Source organism: Elephas maximus, chromosome 15, assembly GCF_024166365.1.
Source record: "Elephas maximus indicus isolate mEleMax1 chromosome 15, mEleMax1 primary haplotype, whole genome shotgun sequence".
Taxonomy (NCBI): domain Eukaryota; kingdom Metazoa; phylum Chordata; class Mammalia; order Proboscidea; family Elephantidae; genus Elephas; species Elephas maximus.
In genome coordinates, this window is record NC_064833.1 from 95,214,117 (window position 1) to 95,231,321 (window position 17,205).

The window sequence follows — 17,205 nt, forward strand, 5'->3', positions numbered from 1 at the left end:
ATAACTCGGATCCTAACCCTCACCCTAAACCTAATCCTAACCCTGACCCTAACCCTAACCTAACCTTAACCCTAACTTTAAGCCTACCATAAACTTAACCTAAACCTAACCCCTAACCCAACTCTCACCCTAAACTTAGCCCTAACCCTAACCGTAACAGTTACGCAAAACCCTCACCTTAACTGTAAACGTAAATCTAACTCTTACCGTAACCCTAAACTTAACCCTAATTATAACCCTATCCTAAACCTAACTGAAACACTAACCACTAACCCTAACTCTAACCCTAACGCTTAGCCTAAACCTAACCTTAACCACTAACCCTAACTCTAACCCTAACCCGAAACCAAACCCTCACACTTAACCAAAATTTCAACCTAACCATAATCCTAAACCTACCCTAACTTCATTCAAACCCTAACCCTAAGCTAAACTGACACCAAACCTAACCCTAACCCTAAACCTAAATCTAACCCTAACCCTGAATCTAACCTGAACTCTAAACCCAAACCCTAAACCTGACCCTAACATTAATCCAAACACCTACCCCAACCCTAACCCTCATCCTTAACCTAAATTCCACTCTAAACCTAAGCCTAAAGCACTATCACCATACTCTAGCCCTAACTCTAAACCTAACCTAACTCTAACCCTAAACCTTACTGTAACACCCAAAAACATCAGCTTAATATAAACATAACACTAATCCTCACACGAAACCCTAACCCTTTCCCTAACCCTATCCCTCATCCTAACCCTAAACCTGACGTAAACATAACTCTTACCTTAACCTTAACCTTAACCTTAACCTTAACCTTAACTCTACCCTAACCTTAACCGTAAACCTAACAATAACTCTAAACCTGACCTTAACCCTAACCCTAAACCCTAGCACTAACTCTAAACCTAATCCTAACCTAGCCTTACACTTTACTGTAAACATAGTCTTAACCCTAACCTGACCGCTACCTTAACACTAACCTAAAACTAACCCTAACATTAACCTTAACCCTAAATCTAACATTAACCCTGAACCCCACTATTAACTGAATCTTCACCATAACCCTAACCCTAACACTAACCATAACAATTACCCTGAACCCTCACCTTAACTGTAAACCTAAACCTAACCCTCACCATATCCCCAACCCTCACCCTAACCCCTAACTATATTCCTAACCCTAAACCTAATGCTATCCCTAACCCTAACTGTACCCCTAACACGAACAGTAACCCTAATCTAACACTAACCCTAACATTAAACCTAAACTTAAACCTACCCTAACCATAAACCTAAAACTAGCACCCTAAACCTAACGTCTAACACTAACCCTAATCCTAACCCTAACCCTAACTCTCACCCTTAACCTAAACTTCACACTCACCCTAAACCTAAAACTAACCCTAACACTAAGCATAACCCCTAAACCTAAACTGGACCCTAAATCTAACCATAACACTAACCTGAACACAAACCCAAACTCTAGCCCTAACACTAAAAGTAACCCTCAGCCTATGCTAAACTTCAACCAAATCCTAACCCTAACCATAACCGTAAACGTAAACCTAGCCCAAACCCTAACCTTAAACCTAACTTTAACCGTAAAGCTAGTCCATCTGTAACCCTAAACCTAAGCCTTACAATAGCTCTGAACCTAACCCTAATCCTAAGCCCAACAATAGACCTAATCCTAAACCTAACCCGAACTCTAAACTTGACCCTAAATAGAACACTAACTCTAACCCTAAACCAGGACTTAAACCTAAAACTTACCCTGCACCTAACCCTAAACCTAACCCTAACTCTAACTCTAACCCTAATCCTAACACTTGCCCTAAAACCTAACCTTAACTGCAATACTAACTGTAACCCTCACCTAACCCCTAACCGTACCCCCAAAAGCTAACCCTAATGCTATCCCTAACCCTAACCCTAACACTCACCTGAAAACCTAAGCCCTAACGATAACCCTAACCCTAACCCAAAACCTAACCCCTAGCACCAAAGCCTAACCCTAACTCTAACACTAACCCGAAACCTAATCATAAAACTAACCCTAACCCTAAACCAAACCTAACCATGACCAGAACCACAATGCCTAACCGGAACCCTCACCCAAGCCCTAACCCAAAACTACTCCTCTAATCCCTAACACCTTACCATAACCAGAATCCTAACACTACCCAACCCTAATCCTAAACCTAATCCTCACACCAACCACAATGCCTAACACAAACCGTAAACCTAACCCTAACCGTAACACTGAACTTAACCCTAACCTAAAATCTACCCCTAACCCTAAAAGTAAACAGAACCCATAAACTTATTCCTAACCCTAAACATAACCTTAACACTAACCTGAAAACTCAAGCAAACCTTAGCCATAACCCTAACCCTCACCCTATCTTAAACTTCACCCTATCCCTAATCTAAAGCACACCCTAACTTTAACCCTGACCCTAACCTTAACCTTGACCCACCTGTAACCCCAAACCTAACCCTTACAATAACTCTGACCCTAACCCTCACCCTAAACCTAATCCTAATCCTAACCCTGACCCTAACCCTAACCAAACCTTAACCGTAACTTTACCCTACCATAAACTTGAACCTAACCCTAACCTGTAACCTGAAATCTAAACCTAACCCTAGCCCTAGCCCTAAACCTAACCCTAACCCTAAATGTAACACTTACTCAAAACCCTCACCTTAACTGTAAACATAAATCTAACTCTTAACCTAACCCTAAATATAACCCTACCCTAAACCTAACCGAAACACTAACACCTAACTTGGAATCAAATCCTGATGTTTAGCCTAAACCTAACCTTAACCCTAAGCCTAACCCTAACCACTAACCCTAATTCTAATCCGAACCCTAAGCCTGATCCTAAACCGAACCCTAACCCTTACCCTAAACCTGACCCTAACATTAACCGAAACACCTAACCCTAACCCAAACCCTAAACCTAACCCTAACCTTAACCCAAACACCTAACCCTAACGCTAACCCTAACCCTCATCCTTAACATAAATTTCAAGATAAACCTAAGCCTAACCTTAACCCTAAAACTAAACCTAACCCTAAACTATCCCCTAAATATAGCCCTAAACCTAAACCTCATCCTAACCCTAACTACAACCCTGACCTAACCGTAACACTGTAAAACATCAGCTTAAGTGTAAACCTAACACTAACCCTCCCACGAACACCTAACCCTTTCCCTAACACTAACCCTATCCCTAATCCTAACCTTAACCCTGACCTAAACCTAACACTTACCCTAACGCTAAACTTAACCTTAACTCCACCCTAAAACTAACAAAAACTCTAAACCTGACCCTACCTCTTACCCTATACCCTAGTACTAGCTCTAACTCTAAACCTAACCCTAACCTAGCCCTACCCTTTACCGTAAACCTAGCCTTAACCCTAACCTTACCCCTACCCTAACCCTAGCCCTAACACTAAACTTAACCCTAACTGTAATCTTAACCCTAACCCTTACCCTGACCCTGACTATTAACTGAAACTTCACCCTAAACCTAACCCAAACTCTAACTCGAACCCTAACTATAACACTTACCCTAAACCCTCACCTTAACTGTAAACCTAACCCTAACCCACACCCTAACCACAACCCTCACCCTAACCCCTAACCGTATCCCCAACCCTAAACCTAATGCTATCCCTAACCCTATCCCTAACCCAAACACGAACATTAAACCTAATCTAACCCTAACTCTAACATGAACCCAACCCTAACCATAAACCTAACGTTAGCATCCTAAATCTAACCTCTAACACTAACTATAATCCTAACCCTAATTCTAACTCTTATCCTAACCCTCACCCTTAACCTAAACTTCACACTAACCCTAAACCAAAACATAACCCTAACCCTAATCATAACCCCTAACCCTAACCTGAACCCTAGCCTTAAAGCTAACCTGAACACAAACCCAAACTCTAGCCCTAACCATAAAAATAACCCTCACCCTATCCTAAACTTCATCCAAACTCTAACACTACCTTAAACCTAAACCTAACCCAAACCCTAACCTTAAACCTACCTCTAACCATAACGCTAGTCCATCTGTAACCCTAAACCTAACCCTTACAATAGCCCTGAAATTAACCCTAAACCTAATCCTAGCCCTAGACCTAATCCTAACCTGACCCTAACTGCACCCTTGACCCTAAAGAGAACACTAACTCTAACCCTAAACCTGGACCTAAACCTAAATCTTCCCCTACACCTAACCCTAAACCTAAAAATAACTCCAACTCTAACCCTAATCCTAACACTTATCCTAAACCCACACTTTAACTGTAAAACTAACCGTAACCCTCACCCTAACCCCTAACCGTATCCCCCAAACCTAACCCTAATGCAATCCCTAACCTTAACCCTAAAACTAACCTGAAACCCCTGAGCCCTAACGATAACCCTAACTCTTACACAAACCCTAACCCCTAACACCAAAGCCTAATCCAAACCTTAACCCTAACTCTCACCCTAACTCTAACACTAACCCGAAACCGAATCATAAACCTAAACCAAACCCAATCATGACCAGAACCACAATTCCTAACCGGAACCCTCACCCAAACCCTAACCCTAAACTACACCTCTAACCACTAACACCTTACCATAAACCTAATCCTAACCTTTATCCTAACCCTCACCCTTAACCTAAACTTCACACTAACCCTAAACCAAAGCGTAACCCAAACCCTAAACATAACCCCTAACCCAAAAACCGAACCCTAAACCTAACCTTAACACTAAGCTGAACACAAAACCAAACTTTAGCCCAAACCATAAAAATAACCCTCACCCTATCCTAAACTTCATCCAAACCCTAATCCTATTCTTAACTGTAGACCTAAACCTAACCCAAACCCTAACCTTAAACCTAACTCTAAGTATAATGCTAGTCCACCTGTAACCCTAAACCTGAGCATTTCAATAGCCCTGAACTTAACCCTAAAACTAATCCTAATCCTAACCCTAGACCGAATCCTAAACCTAACTCTAACCTTGACCCTAAATAGAACACTACCTCTCACCCTGAACCTGAAAGTAAACCTAAATCTTACCCTACATCTAAACCTAACCCTAAACCTAACCGTAACTCTAACTCTAGCCCTAATCATAAGACTTGCCCTAAACCCTCACCTTAACTGTAAAACTAACCGTAACCCTCACCAGAACCCCTAAACCTATCCCCCAACACTAACCCTAATGCTAGCCCTAACACTAACCTGAAACCCTAAGCCCTAACGATAACCCTAACCCAAACCAAACCCCTAACACCAAAGCCTAACCCAAACCTTAAACCAAACACTCACCCTAAATCTAACACTAACCCGAAACCTAATCATAAACCTAACCCTAACCCTAAACCAAACCTAACCATGGCCAGAACCAAAATGCCTAACCAGAACCCTCACCGAAACCCTAACCATAAACTACACCTCTAACCCCTAACACCTTATCATAACCATAATCCTAAGCCTACTCAGCCCTGACGCTAAAACTAACCCTCAACCCAACCACAACGCCTAAAACAAACCATAACCCTAACCCTAACCGTAACACTAAACTTAAGCCTAACCTAAAATCTAACCCTAACCCAGAACTAAACATAACCCATAAACTTAACCCTAACCCTAAACGTAACCTTAACAATAACCTGAAAACTTACCCAAACCTTTAGCCATAACCCTCACCCTAACCCACACCCTATCTTAAACTTCACCCTATCCCTAACCTAAAGCTAACCCTAACTTTAACCCTAACACTACCCCTAAACCTAACACTAACCTTAACCTTGGCCCACCAGTCACCCTACACCTAACCCTTACGATAACTCTGACCCTAAACCTCACCCTAAACCTAATCCTAATCCTAACCCTACCCTAACTCTAACCTAACCTTAACCTTAACTTTAACCCTACCATAAAATTAAACCTAACCCTAAACCCTAATCCTAACTCTAACCCTAACCCTAACCGTAACACATACCCAAAACCTTCACCTTAACTGTAAACGTAACTCTAATTCTTACCCTAACCCTAAATAAAACCCTACCCTAAACCTAACCAAAACACCCCTAACCCTAACTCTAACCCTAATCCTTAGCCCAGACCTAACCATAACCCTAAACCTACCCTAACTTTATTCAAACCCTAACCTTAAACAAAACTAAAACAAACCCTAAACCTATCCCTAACCCTACCCCTGACACTAATCTGAACAATAACCCCTAGCCCTAACCCTAACCCGCATGCTTAACATCAACTTCACCCTAACCCTATCCTAAAACGAAACATAACACTAAATCTCCCCCAACCACGAACCTAACCCAATCCTAAGCATAAAACTAACCCTAAACTTAACCCTAACCCTGACCCTGACCCTAACTCTAACCTTAATCCTAACCATAAAAATTACCCTACACACTCAGCTTAAATGGAAACCTACCACTAACCCACACCCTAACATCTAAACCTAAACCCAACCCTTAACCTAACCCTATCTCTAACCTTATCCTAGCCCTACACCTAAACATGACTTAATCCTAACACTTACCCTAAACCTGACCCTAAACCTAACCTTAACCTTAAACCTAATCCTAACCTGGACCCTAACCCCTACCCCAAACCCTAAGCTCAACCCTCACCCTTAAATTAAACTTCACCCTATCCCGAACTCTAACTTTAAACCAAAACCTAATCCTAACTCTAAACCTAACCCTAAACCTGACTCTAACATTAACCCAAACACCTAACCCTAACAGTAAGCCTAACCCTAACCCTAACCTGACCCTAACCTTAACCCAAACACCTAACCCTAACACTAAACCTAACCCTAACCCTCATCCTTAACCTAAACTGCACCCTAACCCTGACCCTGAAACTAAACATAACACTAAATCTCCCCCTAACCCTGACCGTAACCCAAATCCTAACCATAAACCTAACCCTAACTCGAACCTTAACCCTAACCCTGACCCTAACTCTAACCCTAATCCAACCCTAAAACTTACCCTACAAACTCAACTTAAATGGAAACCTAGCACTAACCCTCACCCTAACATCTAAACCTAACCCCAACCCTTAACCTGACCCTATCTCTAATCTTAACCATGCCCTAGCCTAACCATGATTTAACCCTAACACTTACCCTAAACCTAACCCTAAACCTAATCTTAAACCTAAACCTAAAACTAACCTTAACCCTAACCCTAACCCCTAACCCTAAGCTCAACCCTCACTCTTAACTTAAATTTCACCCAAACACTAACCCTAAAACGAACCCAACACTAACCCTAAACGCAAACATAAACCTGACCCTAACGTTAACCCAAACACCTAACCCGAACCCTAACGCTAACCCGAACTCTAAACCGAACCCTAAACTGACCCTAACCTTAACCCAAACACCTAACCCTAACACTAACCCTAAACATAACCCTCATCCTTAACCTAAACTTCACCCTAAACCTAAGCCTAAGCCTAACCCTAAAACTAAACCTAACCCTAAACTATCACCTAACTCTAGCCCGAACGCTAAACCTAACAATGACCCTAACCATAACAGCCTAAAACATCAGCTTAACTGTAAACCTAACACTTACCCTCAGACGAACCCCTAACCCTTTCACAAACCCGAACCCGATCCCTAATCCTAAACCTAACGCTGACGTAAACCTAACCCTTCCCCTAAACCTAAATTAAACCTAACCTTAACTCTACCTATACCTAAACCAAACAATAACTCGAATCCTGACCCTAACCCTAACCCTAAACTCAGCACTAAGTATAATTCTAAACCTAACCCTAACCCTAACCCAGCCCAACCCTTTACCGGAAACCTAGTCTTAACCCTAACCTTACCTACCCTAAACCTAACACTAACGCTAACCTTAACCCTAACTCTAACATTAACCCTAACTTTTAGCGTAACCCTCACTATTAACTGAAACTTCACCCAAACACTAACCCTAACTCTAACCATAACCATAACACTTACCCTGAACACTCACCTTAACTGTAAAACTAACCATAACCCTCAACCTAACCCCAACTGTATCCCGAACCCTAACCCTAAAGCTATCCCTAAGCCTAACCCTAACACTCACCTGAACCTTTAAGCCCTAAGGATAACCCGAACCTGAAATCAAACCCTAACGCATAACACCAAAGCATAACCCAAACCTTAACCCTAACTCTCACCCTAACTCTAACACTAACCCAAAACCTAATCATAAATCTAACCCTAACCCTAAACCAAACCTAACCATGACCAGAACCACAATGCCTAACCGGAACCCTCACCCAAGCCCTAACCCAAAACTACTCCTCTAATCCCTAACACCTTACCATAACCAGAATCCTAACCCTACCCAACCCTAATCCTAAACCTAATCCTCACACCAACCACAATGCCTAACACAAACCGTAAACCTAACCCTAACCGTAACACTGAACTTAACCCTAACCTAAAATCTACCCCTAACCCTAAAAGTAAACAGAACCCATAAACTTATTCCTAACCCTAAACATAACCTTAACACTAACCTGAAAACTCAAGCAAACCTTAGCCATAACCCTAACCCTCACCCTATCTTAAACTTCACCCTATCCCTAATCTAAAGCACACCCTAACTTTAACCCTGACCCTAACCTTAACCTTGACCCACCTGTAACCCCGAACCTAACCCTTACAATAACTCTGACCCTAACCCTCACCCTAAACCTAATCCTAATCCTAACCCTGACCCTAACCCTAACCAAACCTTAACCGTAACTTTACCCTACCATAAACTTGAACCTAACCCTAACCTGTAACCTGAAATCTAAACCTAACCCTAGCCCTAGCCCTAAACCTAACCCTAACCCTAAATGTAACACTTACTCAAAACCCTCACCTTAACTGTAAACATAAATCTAACTCTTAACCTAACCCTAAATATAACCCTACCCTAAACCTAACCGAAACACTAACACCTAACTTGGAATCAAATCCTGATGTTTAGCCTAAACCTAACCTTAACCCTAAGCCTAACCCTAACCACTAACCCTAATTCTAACCCTAACCCTAAGCCTGATCCTAAACCGAACCCTAACCCTTACCCTAAACCTGACCCTAACATTAACCGAAACACCTAACCCTAACCCAAACCCTAAACCTAACCCTAACCTTAACCCAAACACCTAACCCTAACGCTAACCCTAACCCTCATCCTTAACATAAATTTCAAGATAAACCTAAGCCTAACCTTAACCCTAAAACTAAACCTAACCCTAAACTATCCCCTAAATATAGCCCTAAACCTAAACCTCATCCTAACCCTAACTACAACCCTGACCTAACCGTAACACTGTAAAACATCAGCTTAAGTGTAAACCTAACACTAACCCTCCCACGAACACCTAACCCTTTCCCTAACACTAACCCTATCCCTAATCCTAACCTTAACCCTGACCTAAACCTAACACTTACCCTAACGCTAAACTTAACCTTAACTCCACCCTAAAACTAACAAAAACTCTAAACCTGACCCTACCTCTTACCCTATACCCTAGTACTAGCTCTAACTCTAAACCTAACCCTAACCTAGCCCTACCCTTTACCGTAAACCTAGCCTTAACCCTAACCTTACCCCTACCCTAACCCTAACCCTAACACTAAACTTAACCCTAACTGTAATCTTAACCCTAACCCTTACCCTGACCCTGACTATTAACTGAAACTTCACCCTAAACCTAACCCAAACTCTAACTCGAACCCTAACTATAACACTTACCCTAAACCCTCACCTTAACTGTAAACCTAACCCTAACCCACACCCTAACCACAACCCTCACCCTAACCCCTAACCGTATCCCCAACCCTAAACCTAATGCTATCCCTAACCCTATCCCTAACCCAAACACGAACATTAAACCTAATCTAACCCTAACTCTAACATGAACCCAACCCTAACCATAAACCTAACGTTAGCATCCTAAATCTAACCTCTAACACTAACTATAATCCTAACCCTAATCCTAACACTAAACTTAACCCTAACTGTAATCTTAACCCTAACCCTTACCCTGACCCTGACTATTAACTGAAACTTCACCCTAAACCTAACCCAAACTCTAACTCGAACCCTAACTATAACACTTACCCTAAACCCTCACCTTAACTGTAAACCTAACCCTAACCCACACCCTAACCACAACCCTCACCCTAACCCCTAACCGTATCCCCAACCCTAAACCTAATGCTATCCCTAACCCTATCCCTAACCCAAACACGAACATTAAACCTAATCTAACCCTAACTCTAACATGAACCCAACCCTAACCATAAACCTAACGTTAGCATCCTAAATCTAACCTCTAACACTAACTATAATCCTAACCCTAATCCTAACTCTTATCCTAACCCTCACCCTTAACCTAAACTTCACACTAACCCTAAACCAAAACATAACCCTAACCCTAAACATAACCCCTAACCCTAACCTGAACCCTAGCCTTAAAGCTAACCTGAACACAAACCCAAACTCTAGCCCTAACCATAAAAATAACCCTCACCCTATCCTAAACTTCATCCAAACTCTAACACTACCTTAAACCTAAACCTAACCCAAACCCTAACCTTAAACCTACCTCTAACCATAACGCTAGTCCATCTGTAACCCTAAACCTAACCCTTACAATAGCCCTGAAATTAACCCTAAACCTAATCCTAGCCCTAGACCTAATCCTAACCTGACCCTAACTGCACCCTTGACCCTAAAGAGAACACTAACTCTAACCCTAAACCTGGACCTAAACCTAAATCTTCCCCTACACCTAACCCTAAACCTAAAAATAACTCCAACTCTAACCCTAATCCTAACACTTATCCTAAACCCACACTTTAACTGTAAAACTAACCGTAACCCTCACCCTAACCCCTAACCGTATCCCCCAAACCTAACCCTAATGCAATCCCTAACCTTAACCCTAAAACTAACCTGAAACCCCTGAGCCCTAACGATAACCCTAACTCTTACACAAACCCTAACCCCTAACACCAAAGCCTAATCCAAACCTTAACCCTAACTCTCACCCTAACTCTAACACTAACCCGAAACCGAATCATAAACCTAAACCAAACCCAATCATGACCAGAACCACAATTCCTAACCGGAACCCTCACCCAAACCCTAACCCTATACTACACCTCTAACCACTAACACCTTACCATAAACCTAATCCTAACCTTTATCCTAACCCTCACCCTTAACCTAAACTTCACACTAACCCTAAACCAAAGCGTAACCCAAACCCTAAACATAACCCCTAACCCAAAAACCGAACCCTAAACCTAACCTTAACACTAAGCTGAACACAAAACCAAACTTTAGCCCAAACCATAAAAATAACCCTCACCCTATCCTAAACTTCATCCAAACCCTAATCCTATTCTTAACTGTAGACCTAAACCTAACCCAAACCCTAACCTTAAACCTAACTCTAAGTATAATGCTAGTCCACCTGTAACCCTAAACCTGAGCATTTCAATAGCCCTGAACTTAACCCTAAAACTAATCCTAATCCTAACCCTAGACCGAATCCTAAACCTAACTCTAACCTTGACCCTAAATAGAACACTACCTCTCACCCTGAACCTGAAAGTAAACCTAAATCTTACCCTACATCTAAACCTAACCCTAAACCTAACCGTAACTCTAACTCTAACCCTAATCATAAGACTTGCCCTAAACCCTCACCTTAACTGTAAAACTAACCGTAACCCTCACCAGAACCCCTAAACCTATCCCCCAACACTAACCCTAATGCTAGCCCTAACACTAACCTGAAACCCTAAGCCCTAACGATAACCCTAACCCAAACCAAACCCCTAACACCAAAGCCTAACCCAAACCTTAAACCAAACACTCACCCTAAATCTAACACTAACCCGAAACCTAATCATAAACCTAACCCTAACCCTAAACCAAACCTAACCATGGCCAGAACCAAAATGCCTAACCAGAACCCTCACCGAAACCCTAACCATAAACTACACCTCTAACCCCTAACACCTTATCATAACCATAATCCTAAGCCTACTCAGCCCTGACGCTAAAACTAACCCTCAACCCAACCACAACGCCTAAAACAAACCATAACCCTAACCCTAACCGTAACACTAAACTTAAGCCTAACCTAAAATCTAACCCTAACCCAGAACTAAACATAACCCATAAACTTAACCCTAACCCTAAACGTAACCTTAACAATAACCTGAAAACTTACCCAAACCTTTAGCCATAACCCTCACCCTAACCCACACCCTATCTTAAACTTCACCCTATCCCTAACCTAAAGCTAACCCTAACTTTAACCCTAACACTACCCCTAAACCTAACACTAACCTTAACCTTGGCCCACCAGTCACCCTACACCTAACCCTTACGATAACTCTGACCCTAAACCTCACCCTAAACCTAATCCTAATCCTAACCCTACCCTAACTCTAACCTAACCTTAACCTTAACTTTAACCCTACCATAAAATTAAACCTAACCCTAAACCCTAATCCTAACTCTAACCCTAACCCTAACCGTAACACATACCCAAAACCTTCACCTTAACTGTAAACGTAACTCTAATTCTTACCCTAACCCTAAATAAAACCCTACCCTAAACCTAACCAAAACACCCCTAACCCTAACTCTAACCCTAATCCTTAGCCCAGACCTAACCATAACCCTAAACCTACCCTAACTTTATTCAAACCCTAACCTTAAACAAAACTAAAACAAACCCTAAACCTATCCCTAACCCTACCCCTGACACTAATCTGAACAATAACCCCTAGCCCTAACCCTAACCCGCATGCTTAACATCAACTTCACCCTAACCCTATCCTAAAACTAAACATAACACTAAATCTCCCCCAACCATGAACCTAACCCAATCCTAAGCATAAAACTAACCCTAAACTTAACCCTAACCCTGACCCTGACCCTAACTCTAACCTTAATCCTAACCATAAAAATTACCCTACACACTCAGCTTAAATGGAAACCTACCACTAACCCACACCCTAACATCTAAACCTAAACCCAACCCTTAACCTAACCCTATCTCTAACCTTATCCTAGCCCTACACCTAAACATGACTTAATCCTAACACTTACCCTAAACCTGACCCTAAACCTAACCTTAACCTTAAACCTAATCCTAACCTGGACCCTAACCCCTACCCCAAACCCTAAGCTCAACCCTCACCCTTAAATTAAACTTCACCCTATCCCGAACTCTAACTTTAAACCAAAACCTAATCCTAACTCTAAACCTAACCCTAAACCTGACTCTAACATTAACCCAAACACCTAACCCTAACAGTAAGCCTAACCCTAACCCTAACCCTAACCTGACCCTAACCTTAACCCAAACACCTAACCCTAACACTAAACCTAACCCTAACCCTCATCCTTAACCTAAACTGCACCCTAACCCTGACCCTGAAACTAAACATAACACTAAATCTCCCCCTAACCCTGACCGTAACCCAAATCCTAACCATAAACCTAACCCTAACTCGAACCTTAACCCTAACCCTGACCCTAACTCTAACCCTAATCCAACCCTAAAACTTACCCTACAAACTCAACTTAAATGGAAACCTAGCACTAACCCTCACCCTAACATCTAAACCTAACCCCAACCCTTAACCTGACCCTATCTCTAATCTTAACCATGCCCTAGCCTAACCATGATTTAACCCTAACACTTACCCTAAACCTAACCCTAAACCTAATCTTAAACCTAAACCTAAAACTAACCTTAACCCTAACCCTAACCCCTAACCCTAAGCTCAACCCTCACTCTTAACTTAAATTTCACCCAAACACTAACCCTAAAACGAACCCAACACTAACCCTAAACGCAAACATAAACCTGACCCTAACGTTAACCCAAACACCTAACCCGAACCCTAACGCTAACCCGAACTCTAAACCGAACCCTAAACTGACCCTAACCTTAACCCAAACACCTAACCCTAACACTAACCCTAAACATAACCCTCATCCTTAACCTAAACTTCACCCTAAACCTAAGCCTAAGCCTAACCCTAAAACTAAACCTAACCCTAAACTATCACCTAACTCTAGCCCGAACGCTAAACCTAACAATGACCCTAACCATAACAGCCTAAAACATCAGCTTAACTGTAAACCTAACACTTACCCTCAGACGAACCCCTAACCCTTTCACAAACCCGAACCCGATCCCTAATCCTAAACCTAACGCTGACGTAAACCTAACCCTTCCCCTAAACCTAAATTAAACCTAACCTTAACTCTACCTATACCTAAACCAAACAATAACTCGAATCCTGACCCTAACCCTAACCCTAAACTCAGCACTAAGTATAATTCTAAACCTAACCCTAACCCTAACCCAGCCCAACCCTTTACCGGAAACCTAGTCTTAACCCTAACCTTACCTACCCTAAACCTAACACTAACGCTAACCTTAACCCTAACTCTAACATTAACCCTAACTTTTAGCGTAACCCTCACTATTAACTGAAACTTCACCCAAACACTAACCTTAACTCTAACCATAACCATAACACTTACCCTGAACACTCACCTTAACTGTAAAACTAACCATAACCCTCAACCTAACCCCAACTGTATCCCGAACCCTAACCCTAAAGCTATCCCTAAGCCTAACCCTAACACTCACCTGAACCTTTAAGCCCTAAGGATAACCCGAACCTGAAATCAAACCCTAACGCATAACACCAAAGCATAACCCAAACCTTAACCCTAACTCTCACCCTAACTCTAACACTAACCCAAAACCTAATCATAAATCTAACCCTAACCCTAAACCAAACCTAACCATGACCAGAACCACAATGCCTAACCGGAACCCTCACCCAAGCCCTAACCCAAAACTACTCCTCTAATCCCTAACACCTTACCATAACCAGAATCCTAACCCTACCCAACCCTAATCCTAAACCTAATCCTCACACCAACCACAATGCCTAACACAAACCGTAAACCTAACCCTAACTGTAACACTGAACTTAACCCTAACCTAAAATCTACCCCTAACCCTAAAAGTAAACAGAACCCATAAACTTATTCCTAACCCTAAACATAACCTTAACACTAACCTGAAAACTCAAGCAAACCTTAGCCATAACCCTAACCCTCACCCTATCTTAAACTTCACCCTATCCCTAATCTAAAGCACACCCTAACTTTAACCCTGACCCTAACCTTAACCTTGACCCACCTGTAACCCCGAACCTAACCCTTACAATAACTCTGACCCTAACCCTCACCCTAAACCTAATCCTAATCCTAACCCTGACCCTAACCCTAACCAAACCTTAACCGTAACTTTACCCTACCATAAACTTGAACCTAACCCTAACCTGTAACCTGAAATCTAAACCTAACCCTAGCCCTAGCCCTAAACCTAACCCTAACCCTAAATGTAACACTTACTCAAAACCCTCACCTTAACTGTAAACATAAATCTAACTCTTAACCTAACCCTAAATATAACCCTACCCTAAACCTAACCGAAACACTAACACCTAACTTGGAATCAAATCCTGATGTTTAGCCTAAACCTAACCTTAACCCTAAGCCTAACCCTAACCACTAACCCTAATTCTAACCCTAACCCTAAGCCTGATCCTAAACCGAACCCTAACCCTTACCCTAAACCTGACCCTAACATTAACCGAAACACCTAACCCTAACCCAAACCCTAAACCTAACCCTAACCTTAACCCAAACACCTAACCCTAACGCTAACCCTAACCCTCATCCTTAACATAAATTTCAAGATAAACCTAAGCCTAACCTTAACCCTAAAACTAAACCTAACCCTAAACTATCCCCTAAATATAGCCCTAAACCTAAACCTCATCCTAACCCTAACTACAACCCTGACCTAACCGTAACACTGTAAAACATCAGCTTAAGTGTAAACCTAACACTAACCCTCCCACGAACACCTAACCCTTTCCCTAACACTAACCCTATCCCTAATCCTAACCTTAACCCTGACCTAAACCTAACACTTACCCTAACGCTAAACTTAACCTTAACTCCACCCTAAAACTAACAAAAACTCTAAACCTGACCCTACCTCTTACCCTATACCCTAGTACTAGCTCTAACTCTAAACCTAACCCTAACCTAGCCCTACCCTTTACCGTAAACCTAGCCTTAACCCTAACCTTACCCCTACCCTAACCCTAACCCTAACACTAAACTTAACCCTAACTGTAATCTTAACCCTAACCCTTACCCTGACCCTGACTATTAACTGAAACTTCACCCTAAACCTAACCCAAACCCTAACTCGAACCCTAACTATAACACTTACCCTAAACCCTCACCTTAACTGTAAACCTAACCCTAACCCACACCCTAACCACAACCCTCACCCTAACCCCTAACCGTATCCCCAAACCTAAACCTAATGCTATCCGTAACCCTATCCCTAACCCAAACACGAGCATTAAACCTAATCTAACCCTAACTCTAACATGAACCCAACCCTAACCATAAACCTAACGTTAGCATCCTAAATCTAACCTCTAACACTAACTATAATCCTAACCCTAATTCTAACTCTTATCCTAACCCTCACCCTTAACCTAAACTTCACACTAACCCTAAACCAAAACATAACCCTAACCCTAAACATAACCCCTAACCCTAACCTGAACCCTAGCCTTAAAGCTAACCTGAACACAAACCCAAACTCTAGCCCTAACCATAAAAATAACCCTCACCCTATCCTAAACTTCATCCAAACTCTAACACTACCTTAAACCTAAACCTAACCCAAACCCTAACCTTAAACCTACCTCTAACCATAACGCTAGTCCATCTGTAACCCTAAACCTAACCCTTACAATAGCCCTGAAATTAACCCTAAACCTAATCCTAGCCCTAGACCTAATCCTAACCTGACCCTAACTGCACCCTTGACCCTAAAGAGAACACTAACTCTAACCCTAAACCTGGACCTAAACCTAAATCTCCCCCTACACCTAACCCTAAACCTAAAAATAACTCCAACTCTAACCCTAATCCTAACACTTATCCTAAACCCACACTTTAACTGTAAAACTAACCGTAACCCTCACCCTAACCCC